Source organism: Vanessa cardui, chromosome 22, assembly GCF_905220365.1.
Source record: "Vanessa cardui chromosome 22, ilVanCard2.1, whole genome shotgun sequence".
NCBI lineage: Eukaryota > Metazoa > Arthropoda > Insecta > Lepidoptera > Nymphalidae > Vanessa > Vanessa cardui.
Window position 1 is genome coordinate 10,938,635 of NC_061144.1, and position 13,178 is coordinate 10,951,812.

At 32.2% G+C, this 13,178-nt stretch overlaps 1 protein-coding gene and 2 non-coding genes across 3 annotated transcripts in view; 2 read left to right on the top strand and 1 right to left on the bottom strand.

Moving 5' to 3' along the window:
- Positions 1-182: 182 nt before the first annotated feature.
- On the bottom strand, positions 183-254 carry Trnag-ucc. Its single transcript has one exon. It is a non-coding gene; the product is annotated as a tRNA-Gly (tRNA).
- A 3,348-nt stretch (positions 255-3,602) lies between these two features.
- Positions 3,603-3,674, top strand: Trnag-ucc. Its single transcript has one exon. It is a non-coding gene; the product is annotated as a tRNA-Gly (tRNA).
- A 191-nt stretch (positions 3,675-3,865) lies between these two features.
- LOC124539322 (facilitated trehalose transporter Tret1-like) overlaps positions 3,866-13,178 on the top strand; it is a 61,682-nt gene continuing 52,369 nt past the window's right edge. Inside the window, exon 1 of the mRNA XM_047116682.1 lies at positions 3,866-4,127. The gene's annotated coding sequence lies outside the window, so the exon portion shown is untranslated. The remainder of the gene's footprint in view (positions 4,128-13,178) is intronic.

Consider the following 13,178-nt stretch of genomic DNA (forward strand, 5'->3'; position numbering starts at 1 on the left):
TAAATTGAATTACATGCATGTGCATGTAACTCAAAAGATATATTAAACATAGACATTTATTCATGGGAAAATTAAAATTTTGATGGATTTTAAATTAATAAATGAGAATTATTACTAATTTTCAAGTTAGAAAATCTATTTTAGGAATTATTTCATATTAACATATTAAATAAAAAGATAAGTGCGTAGGCCGGGAATCGAACCCGGATCAACTGCTTGGAAGGCAACTATGCTGACCATTACACCACCAACGCTCTATACGCGCTTATCGAATTTGGTACTAATAATATATTTAGTTTTTAATTAAGTATCTATCTTATTTTAGATGTATTATGAATACGCTGGCATAATATTTTCATTGTTTGTTATACTCGAACGATAAGGGATGACATTTTATCGAGGTATCAGTTCTCTTATGGAATCTGTCTACTAAATCAAGATCAATATATGCTTTATTCTATTCTTATAATTATAAACATTCTCAAAAACAACGTTAACGGCTCGTAAATTTCCCACTGCTGGGCTAAGGCCTCTTTTCTCTTTTTAGAGAGCCTACCCTTGTATGAAGCATATTCCGTCACGATACCAATGTTGGTTGGTGGATAATAAAAGTGTCATTGAATTGTCATGTACAATGGTGAATTAAATAATTGTAATAATTCAGAGGTTATCCTATATTTAAATTTTGAAAAAGAGTAACTACTGAGTTTCTTGCCGGTTATTCTCGGTAGAATCTAATTTCCGAAATGGTGGTAGCTTCACTTAATTGTAAAATGTCGATTCAAAAGTGCTTGTAAACGCCTACTTCAATAAAGTTTATTTTGATTGATTCAATAATTCTTCTTTAATCGAGACTTATATTAAAAAATATTTCCGTATACATTTAACAGATATTTATATAAATTACTTTTAAGTCTTAAATGCATTAAATGTATTTTAAGCCAAGCTATTTTAATTTATTTTATTTCAAAAAATTATATTTTCAGAAAAAAAATCAATAATAAAATAAGGCTTATCAAATGCAAGAGTCGAGATGGCCCAGTGGTTAGAGCGCGTGCATCTTAACCGATGATTGCGGGTTCAAACCCAGGCAAGCACCGCTGATTCACGTGCTTAATTTTTCTTTATATAATTCATCTCGTGATCAGCGGTGAAGGAAAACATTGTGAGGAAACCTTCATGTGACAAATTTCATAGAAATTCTGCCACATGTGTATTCCACCAACCCGCATTGGAACAGCGTGGTGGAATATGTTCCAAACCTTCTCCTCGAAAGGAGAGGAAGCCTTTAGCCCAGCAGTGGGAATTTACAGGCTGTCGTTGTATCAAATGCAAATAACACAGCGTTCATAAAAGTAGCTAATTGCTTCGCAGGAACCAATTAAGTTTAATTCAAATCCCCTTGGATTTAATTGTGGACGATAAACTTCCCCAATGATTGAGGATGAAAAAAAGAGAGTATCCTCAATTTTACGGAAGTATAACATCTTATAATTAGTAGTTTTATACTAGCTGGCATAGCTTTCGTGGAAGATGAATATATTTACAGATGAACTTAAAATGTTACGTTAATTTAAGATCCCTTTGTAAACTCAAACTCAAATAACTATATTCAATATAGAAGTATTACACTTTTTTATTGATGGTCAATTGAAACAGTACCACTGGTTCGGAAAAGAAAATACCCTGACCTGAGAAGAAACGGCGAAAGAAACTCAGCGGATTCTTTTTTTGTCCCATATATTTTATCACAAAACATTAGAGTGTATTTACCCCCTTAGAGGTAGAATATACAGAAACGCTTTAATACTTATGTACTCATTTTTAATCAGTATCCCAAAAATAAAGTTTGACGTTTCTCGTATTAAAATAACATGATTGATTTTTTAAATGTTGAATAAGATTATTTCGAAAAAAATTAAGTACTATGTTTTTTTGCCAGTTTTCTCGTTAGAATCTGCATTCCGAACCGGTGGTAGCTAAACTTAGTTGTATGTGTAAAAGCCTATATTTGGATTTGATTCGTGTTGGTGGAATGCACATGTGGTAGAATTTCGATGAAATTAGACACATGAAGGTTTTCTCACGATGTTTTCCTTCACCGCCGAGCACGAGATGAATTATAAACACAAATTAAGCACATATTTATATATGGTAGTGCTTGCCTGGATTTGAACACGCAATCATCGGTTAAGATGCACGCGTTCTAACCACTGGGACATCTCAGCTCTACTATTCCTAATTAACGGCAATATTGATAAATATAATTAATGTATCACTGAAGGGTTGGCCCAAAGCCCTACCGTCAAGTATAACTTGTTCAATGGTGTTTAATTATATAATTGTATCTATTGAATTTGACGCAATTGTATTGCCAATTTAGAATATTCATAACGATCACAAATACAGAGTAATAATAACATCCGTTGGGTATCTGCTTTATACTGTACTTGTATTGTGCACAGAGTAACGCGTTAGCAGAGACTGACATAAAAAAGTTCCGACTCCGCAAAGTCAATAAATCGTTCTTGGGGTAAGGTATCCGTTTCTATAATAAAATTCCGCAGCCATTTTTAAATTTGCCGTATCGTAAATTCAAATCGCTTGTAAAAAATACATTGATAAAACAGGCTTATTATTCGATACAATATTTTATAGATGATAAAAAAGCGTGGAGTCAATACCTGTTGACTTTCAAGCAGGATATATTAATTTAAATAATTGTATTTAACTAACTTGACTTTGTATTTTTTAAATGTTGCTATATCAATAGCTGTGAAAATTTATACATACATATGTATATACATGAATTAGAACCAGGATCGCAGGCTAGAGCGAAGAGTTGAGTTTGCTTTATTTTTCCTAACTGGAATAACTTTTAGAAAGGTACTCAGACCCTTGGTATGAGACGGATTGGATTATGGGGGATTACTGCCAACTAAAATCACTGCGATGGCAGTTGCACGGCTCTGTTCAGGCGCCATTTTTATTCGTCCATTTGAATACCTACTTTTTGCCAAATAATATTCATTGGGTCTGACTTGCTGGATAACCTATCAGGTGTTCTACTACAGTTATCTTCCTATTTGAAAGGTTAGTTAACCCGTGTAATTACGGTGCATAAGATACATATTATCTTATCTCCAAATACCGGTGGCTTATTATTGATAATAAGGAATGGTTAATATTCCTAATAGTGTCAATATCTATGTACAATGCAATGTAGTTATCACTTACTGCCAGGTGGCTTATTTACCCATTCTCATTTCAGATTCCATCACATAATGATACATCATCATCGTCGGTCAATTAGTCCATTACTTGACAAACGTAGCATTCGTAACCCAGCCTACTGCTGCTTCAGTACGCAAATTTGCAAAAGGTAACTCTGCTATTTTTCAAATAATCTCAATTCTTATCTAAATTAATATGTATTTAATTTGTAGGTGCAATACGTTATATATATTTAGCAAATTCAGTTCAATTCAAAATTTTAAAATTATTATTAGCTATAATTTTATCTGCTATATTAATTAATAGTCATAGTTATAATACATATTTACATCCAAATCAATTCGATAAAATTTCACTTGAATCAACATGCGTTGGTGGTGTAATGGTCAGCATAGTTGCCTTCCAAGCAGTTGATCCGGGTTCGATTCCCGGCCAACGCACACTTTTTATTTTATTTTTTATTTAATTTTTGTCATATTATTAACGTCTCGAGTATTTAATAACAAATACATGTACATTGTTTTTATATATGGTATAAGCTACTCTGTGCCACCCCCATTTAAGATGTAAACACATAAGTATAGAATAACCTCCCTCTGAAGGGTGGGTAGCTCAGTCGCCGCGGCGCAGCGCCGCCAGACGGTCGCTAACGGCGTACAAGCCATTTCGAAAAAAAAAAAACAAAATTTTCCAAAAAAAAGTCTACATTCAACCGACAATAAAATTAAAAAAAATAAAATATACCATAGATAAATTTAATCATCGAGTAAATAATTATTCGTGGCTATTCGATTCTCGCTTTGTCGTAGCGCGAAATTATGTGGGGATGACATTTTTCGTGTAAAATTCGTCAATTTATCGTTGCCTTGCGGACTATGAGCAGTTTGGAGCGAGTGAGTTCCTTATCGATTGTTTTGTGTCATAGGTTTGGTTATCAGGCATGCCTTCCTTTATTTTCCATTTGATTTCCGTAGATTTTTCTTCGTTTTATAGTAGTTTTTACTATCAGTTTTCATTCCTGATTAGAGTAGATGATTCATAAAATATAATAATTGAATGTAAATTATTAGTTTGAATCGTTTGTAATTAGAATTATTAGAATTAGAAAAGTTTATTTTTTAATCGATTTTATAGTCTATATAAATTTATTCTTTACTTTTGTTCATTTGTTTGTGTATTGAATAGATTTTAACGATACTTATAAAAGGCTAAATATATAATATAATCAAATAATGCTCATTTTGTTAAAACGAACTGAAAATAAATAATTGTACAAAATTTCATATACATATATAATGAGGATTGACCGGTAAATATACCCATATATATATTTAATAATTATTAATTAGTCAGATTTAATAAATCAACTTTTGAGTCGTGAATTTGTATGGTTAAGTTAAATTTCAAGCAACGATTTTGGAATATAGATTCTACCGAGAAGGAGAAGAAACTCAGTAGTTACTCTTTCACGACATTTAATTACATAGATTATAATTAAACATAATAAATGAATTATGACTTATCTTGCATGTAAATCAAGTATGCTATCTCCTCAATATATTTATCATCTATACAATCTTTTATCGAGTAGTATGCCTTATTAATCAAAATTTTATAATTCCGATATGTTGAATAGGGTACAAGTATGTAGAAGAAAAATATATCTTAATAATTATTCAAACTGTTATTATATCTATGTAATAAAATTGGAGTGTCTGTTTGTAATATTAAAATAACCGCTTTTTACTAAATTCATATGTACTCGTATGTATACACGGTACATATACCAGAATAATATTTTTTACAATTTTTTGACGCTCTGTTTCTCCTGGCTTATATTTGGAAGTGCTGGACTGATTTTGACGGGATTTTCACTGGCAGATAGTTAATGTAATAAAGAAAAAGTAGCAGTCACAACCACTTTATAATAAAAAAGGTAATTTGACTGATATTGATATGTTACCGTTCATCATATATACTAGCGCTGAGCAGCAAATACTTTGTGTTGTGTTCTAGTATGAAGGGTGAGTGAACCAATGTAACTAAATACCCAGGGAACATTGTAGCTTAGTTCTCAAGGTTGGTAGTGCATTTGGGATGTAAGGAATGGTCATTATTTCTGTCTAGGGTGATCACCACTTTAGTGCTAAAAAGTAACACGTGTTGTATTGTGTTTATATATAGTATACATGCACATAAGAGCTATGCTTACATAGAAGCGTAATTAATAATTATATAGTTATATTTTTAAATATTTTATGTTTTGGTTGTTATGTCTAAATAAATAAACATAGATTGAACATAGATGTTATTGGGTGATACGGCTTTGATTTCACTTTTTATACGGTAAGGATGGTGAAAGATGAATTAAACCAGTACCTAGAGAGTCAAGGGAAACGACTTAGTTGCCAAGGTTGGTGGTGTATTTACCACCTGATTTGACGAGTTACCATCTGGTCCATGTATAAAAATGAGCATATTATTTTTCTTACAAATAGGGCGAGATAAAACTCTTTTAGAAATATCAGTAAAAATATGAATAAATTAAAATTAATTCGACCAAAAGCAAAACTAGGTATCACAACCGTTTTCGAGTCACGTTCGTATAAGACAATGAAGCTGTAAACTTATGGGTGGGCTTAATTGAACCTTACGAGATTAACGATTCAAATAGCTCTGTATAAAGGATAAGCCAGCGTAATTACACGCCTATGGGACATCGTTATTTCGATTCACATTGAAAAACATAACAAGCTTGTACAACTACTATATATGTTGAATATATCTTTAAAAAACAATCAAAATATACATTTTTCAAGTAGGCTTTTACAAGGACTTTTGAATCGTATCGTGAAAAATATTTAACATCTATGTTAAGTGAAGCTACCACCGGTTTAGAAAGTACTCTTTTTCAACATTTAAAAGTACAGTCATGTTAGTTAAATCTTTTATAAATGTATGATATATATCCTACCTGGAAGACAACAAGTATTAATTCCATGCTCTTTTATCGTCTGTATAATCTAGTATTGAATAATATGCATTCTTTGAAACGGCAAAGTTAAAAATATCTGTGGAATTTTATAGAAAAGGATTTCTTTCCCCAAGAAGGATTTATTGACTTTGTCTAGTCGGAAACTTGGCGTTTTATATTCACGAGGGATATCCTCTACGTTAAATTTTTGTTAATCATCTGACGCACACTAAGACATGTAAACATGAGCTTTAGAGCACTCCGATTATTTATTTAACGTGTAAATGTTTCTATAGTTGCTCGTATACCGGATGTATTTATAGTGCTCATTTAGCATGAAGGCATCCCTACCAAAATTTTTGATATAAAATTTTACCAAGAGTGACAAAATGTGAACAGATATCGTGTAGAGCTAAGTTACTTATTCTACAGGATCTAAATTTTCAAAGTCTAAGACTTGTCACATAGGCGTAAGGCGAAAAATTTATCCAGTGTTATCCAAAGTTCTTGAAGTAATGAAAAGGCACAAACTACATAGTACTGTTTGCATGTTTTTAGCTGACTACAGAGGGTGAATGATTTCAAAATTATTTCAGCCTGTATATATCTTACTTAATATCAGTCTTGACTATCTCGTGAGTCTTATGGCTTACTTATTAGATATATGGCTACGGATCTTGAGGTACAATCCCCATATCAATTGAAAGTTATAAGGTTTTTCAATCGGAAAATCTCAGTAGCAGCCCACTGTTCACGGTCTGGACAGTGACAGTGGACAGCGGGTTGCTAATACTATTTGGAAATACAGGAAACATGTTCGTGTTTTAAAATGTACTGCATTGCATATCAAATAAAAGGACTTCATTACCATATATGTATATGTATAAAAACTTCCTTTATCCTTAGACATTGCTACTATACCATATAAACAACCCTTGGAATTTTTCACATATCTCATATATGACATGCTGTAAATTATTATAAATAAACGCTCCAAAATATTTCACATCCTCATAATTAATAATAATAATATTCAGATCTCTAAACAAGTAATAATAAATTTGAATTTAATAAGTATTAATAACAGTTAACTAAATAGAGTATTTAGACTAATATCTGTTTCTTGGTTATCATTTGTAGAACAGTTTGCCAGTCGGCAATGGCCTTTTCTAACCTTTTCCACTCATCCCTTTCTCCAGCCACTCTGTTCCACATAATTCCTGTCACTTGTCTGATGTCGTCATCATCTTCATTATTAGCAGTGTACAAATAAACGTAATGTAAAAACATATTTACGTCACTAAGAAGCTCTAAAATTCATTGAAAATTTTATGACTTAAGTTATTGCCGAAATTACAAGCCTGCGTCCAAACTTCACGCTATTACCACATCTAGACGGACCCTCGAAAACTTTTATTTTCATTTTGAACTCAGCTCAATCATGATCTGCAACCGTATTAGCTAACCCACTAAGGCCATAAAATAAGGCCCTAGCAAATTATACTGGAGACTCACAATAGAATCATCCATTATAAAATTCTTTGAAGTTTTTCATAGAAATAATAAAAAGGATTCATTAAAGGTTTCAAAGGAGCTAACAGACAAAATTTGATAAAAGTTAATTTGATTAAAAAACATTTGTATCGATACGGGTCAACATTCAGGGTTCTGTATTTGAATATAGCGATTTTTCATATTCACGTGACTGTTTGCGTTCTGAAGGCAAAAGAAAAATTACTTTTATTTCTGTCTGTCTGTATGTTTGTCAAAGATAATTTAGAGAACGAATGGAATTACTAATTTGAATTATAATAAGAATTATTCCCAGATTTATTTCATCAAAATCGATCCAGTATAATAATAACATTTATAACTAGCTGTGCCCGCGACCTTGGACGCGTTTGAATTTAACAAAAAAAAAAATATAAAATATATATCCTTATTATATCAGTCATCTGCCAGTGAAAGTCCCGTCAAAATCGGTCCAGCCGTTCCACATATTAGCCGGAACAAACAGACAGACAGACAAAAATAAAGGGTAAAAAATGGCCTTTGGAATATTACAAACAGACACTTCAATTTTAGTATGTGTACAGATATAGTTATACACATATTTTAGCTTTATTTATTTGTCAACGAGTTTTTTTACCGGTACCGCGTCAAATGCGTTGTTTTGCAATTAATATTAGGTAGGTCTACAATTTCTTGTTCCATAATAAAATAACAGCCTGTAAATTTCTCACTGCTTGGCTAATGGCCTCCTCTCCCATTAAGGAGAGGGCTTGGAACATATTCCACCACGCTGTTCCAATGCGGGTTGGTGGAATGCACAAGCGGTAGAATTTCAATGAAATTAGACACAATTCACCGCCGAGCACGAGATGAATTATAGTGGTGCTTGCCTGGGTTTGAACCCGCAATCATCGGTTAAGATGCACGTGTTCTAACCACTGGGCCATCTCGGCTCTCTGCTTCCATAATGTATAGACGTAATTACCACGAGGCACAGCTAGTTATTTATGTATTATACGAGAATGCTTTTAGTCTGTCATTGTAACGCAGTTTGATTGATATTCCCAGAATACATTATAATGTAAGTTATTTATTTATCAAAGCCTTTGATTGTTTAATTGTACCAGACATTTGCTGTTCAACATTTATAATAATAGGAGATTATTTAAAAAAAAAAATGTCACACCAAATGACAAACAATTGGTCACTGTCACGCCTGACTGTTCGTTGATAATAATGATTAAATAGATTTAAAATAGTGTCGTTTTTTAAAAAAATATAAATATATATCCAAGAGAACATTAGCTAATAGATGAAATACTTAGCTAAACAATAAACATATTCATCATTTTTTTTTCCACCCATTTCCGTCCACTGCTGTACATAGGCCCCTTCAATTGCACGCCACTGAGATCGTTCTTGGGCTACTCGCATCCAGCTCCTGCCAGCCGTCTTGCGTAAGTCGTCACACCACCGTGCCCGAGGACGTCCTACACTACATGAATATAAATAAACATATGTATACTGTTTATAATTTATTAATAATTTATTGTGGAAAAGTGCTTACTGAATGCACCCGTAAACGTCAAACATGCCACTAATTGATAATTTATGGATAGATAGATACATTAATTTTATGGATTTAATATCGAAATATCTCTATTATACGAATTTTGCGAATATACGTTATCGACTAAAAATCATATTATCACTACATAGTTTAAAACAAAGTCGCTTTTTCTGTCCCTATATGCGTATGTATGCTCAAATCTTTAAAACTACGCAACGGATTTTAATGTGGTTTTTTAATAGATAGAGTGATTCGAGAGGAAGGTTTTTGTATACAATACATCGACAATATAGTAAAGAAACTCTGATAATTTTAGAGTGCAAAGCTGGGGCCGATCGCTCGTTTGATATAACACAGAAATTGACTAAAGATTACTCTACTTTATTTTTCTCATTATATAAGGAATCTATTATTACTAAACTAAACTTTAATTTCCGTCCAAAGGTAATCGTAAATGGGTAACATAATACTTGATAAAAAATATCGAATATCCGACGTATAATAGAGACCTCGTATCATATACGAATTGTTTCAGTACGCATGACTTCCTAATCGATAACCCATACTCTGAATGACAAATCCTCAAATGTCATTGCACACGGTACGATATTTGATTGAATCTACTGAATCCGATATTTGACACGATTATTCCAAATCGATGTATCGATTATTGATATTCGATTTATGTTATTATTCGTTTGTATATCGACGTTCCGTTTAATTGGATTAAGAAAATATCCATTTCATGTTCCAAATGTTATTATACATATTTTACAGTATTGTCTGAGGAAAAAAAAATCTAATGAATTATTGGAGTGCATTTTAGTGATCTGTCTGCAAGCCCGTTTCGCTACACAGCCATCAGATATTTTACCTTACAACAGCAATATTTTAAATTGTTAGGAATTCGTGGTCTTAGCTCCCAAGATTGGTAACAGATTCGAAATGCAGGATGCTTAACATTTCTTACAGTTGATTTCTATAGATGGTGTTATATTAACAATAGAGATGCCCACGAATTCTTTTTAGTTTAAATTTGACAAAAAAGTTATTATTCAGTTCGCAAATTTTGCTATAACCTATTAACTCTGTATTAGACAGCTTTTGTGATATTAAGTCGATGGCATCCGAGATTGTTGCATGACTTTAGTATTATTTCATATATAATTCTAAAATAAATGTACTCCTAAATCTACGTTACTCGTTATTACATCTCTTAATGAAAGTCATGGCAAATTGGTGCAGCCATTACAGAGAAATAGAGACACCGACAGACAACTAAAAATTGTAAAAATTATATTCTGGTATATGTACCGCATTTACATAGATGTAAGCATTTAATAAAAAGTGGTTATTTTAATATTACAAATAGACACTTCAATTATCATATGTAATATAATAAATAAAAAGACTAAGAGAGCTTTTAACACACGTAGCTATTCACTCTACATAATACCGCGTAAATAAATTTCGTTCTAAAAAGTCAATGGTATAGTAAAGATATCCATATAGTACCCAGAAGTTGTCCTCAATATCGTGTAGAACGTAGATTAAACGATAAACTCTAGGATATAGTTTGTTTAATAATATAATTGAAACAAGACAATACGGCGCAGATCTAACTAATCTAGGCAAACTAGATTATTATCTAACTCGCTACTAATCGGTAGCGCTATCTGATCTCGAAATCTTGGTATCAATTACTGACTAATGATTTTGACATCGTTGTTATACAGCTCGCTATTGTTACTATGTAGGTAACAACTGCGGAACTTTTTCAATCTAATCTACGTAAGTAAAGACTTTAAACCGAGTGATTAGAACCCATGCATCGAAAACGGTGATTGTGGATTCAAACCCAGGAAATTCTCGTGCTTAATTTGTGTTTATTATTTACTCGTTTACAGGTGATGAAGAAAAGGATTGTGAGGAAACCTGTACTTTTTGGTTCAAACTCAAATTCAAATAACTTTAATGTCGAAGTATTACATTTTCTCACTGATGGTCAAATTAAACACTACCACCGGTTCGGAAAAAGGAACATCCTGACCTGAGAAGAATCGGCGAAAGAAATTCAGATTCTGAAAGCCATTGCCATTGAAGCTTTCAAATCTTCTCTTTAAAGAGAACAAATTAATTATAGTGCTATAGGATATATACATATATATATTTGAATTGACTAAGGCAAATTAAATTACCTGAAGAATAATGTTGGCGTTTTTGTACGTTAATCCATTAATCTATGTCTGCGACGGTTTCGTGTAACGCCTTATTTAATAATATCCTTTGTAAAGTTCGCTGACGCATTGTTTCTTTTTTTTATGGAAATTAAGGAATTTGAATGTGTGGAAATGATAAACTTTTTTTACTCAAATGATTTTCTTTGATTTGTTTCTTTAAACAAATTACAGTTACAGTTAATCAGTTACGTTATGCTTAAGCCGAGCCTGAATTTGCTGATATTATTTAATTAAAAAACCTAAAATATAAAGAAAAAAAATAATAAAATAAAAAGAATACAACGGTAGAAAAATCTTAGAAATACGATAATCCATGCAATTTGCCAATAGTACAGTATTAATGAACCTTGATTTATATATATATTTATTTGTAATACAAACGTATTAAACTTAACTACGTATATCCACTTAAATTTAACTTCCAAAGTTCCGATAACAGCTTCATTGACGCTCAAAAAACCATTTTATAGATTATTTAAGCTCTATCAATGATCTCTTGGTTTCGGGTAGACTGTCTACCCGTGACCACGAACGCTGTAAAGTGCTCGAAACGTCGGGACGTTAAAAATAATTAACATACGCGATTCAAATCCGTTAAAACTAGTTTTATTTCAATACTTTGATTTTAATAGGTATCTACCGTCCTAAATGTCAAACGATAACATTGTGTCAAACCATCTGTCCGTTAAACCATATCCGGATACATATTTCCGGTTGACTAAACCCTCATAAGAGGTTAATTCCGAGTATTAACTGGGCTTTGATATCCATCGTTTGGGGTAAAAATATGACTACCCTTCGTATCAAAAGTATTTTATATTTATTTTCGCTTTTTATATATCACATATATATTATAAACATAAGCTTTTTATACATATATAAACATATTTTGAGGAAAGACTTTGTGTACGCTCGACTAGGTAGGTACTGATCAGATATTCTACAGCAATACTAATTATTCTAGTTTGAACAGTAATTGTGCCAGTTCGACTGCAGAAAAGACATAAGATCACAGCTCCGAAGGATGGTGGCGTTATGACCATGGGCTTCTCATTTTTGACGATCTCCGTGGTCGTGGTTTTCATGGGTACGCCACTTCGAGATCCCGGCTTCGATTACCGACCGAGTCGATGTAGATAATCATAAGGTTTCTATGTTGTCTTAAGTCTGAGTGTTTGTGGTGCCGTCGTTACTTCTGATTTTCCATAACACAAGTGCTTTAGCTACTTACATTGGGATCAGAGTAATGTATGTGATGTTGTTCAATATTTATTAAATTATCAAGCCATCGGACATTGCTGGTCCGCTTACCATGAATATAAGAGGTTTTAAAGCTCTGTCAAAATGTAAAAATATAATATGTCATTCCAATAAAATAACAAGAAAAATATATTAAGAGAGAAAATGTAATGTGCGTCCTTCAACCGAATACGATACTCGTAAATATTATGTAATAAATCTGACTAAATTCAATTATGGGACGGATATAGCGTTATCCGCAGACGGATCGGATCGTCCTGTACGAGACTAGCGTTATATTATATGATACTTCTGTTATAAAACGGGAATTATGACAGTGATATTTTTTTCAATGTAAAATGAATTTTGTTTTAATGGCTTACATATTGTTTACTTATGTTTTTATATG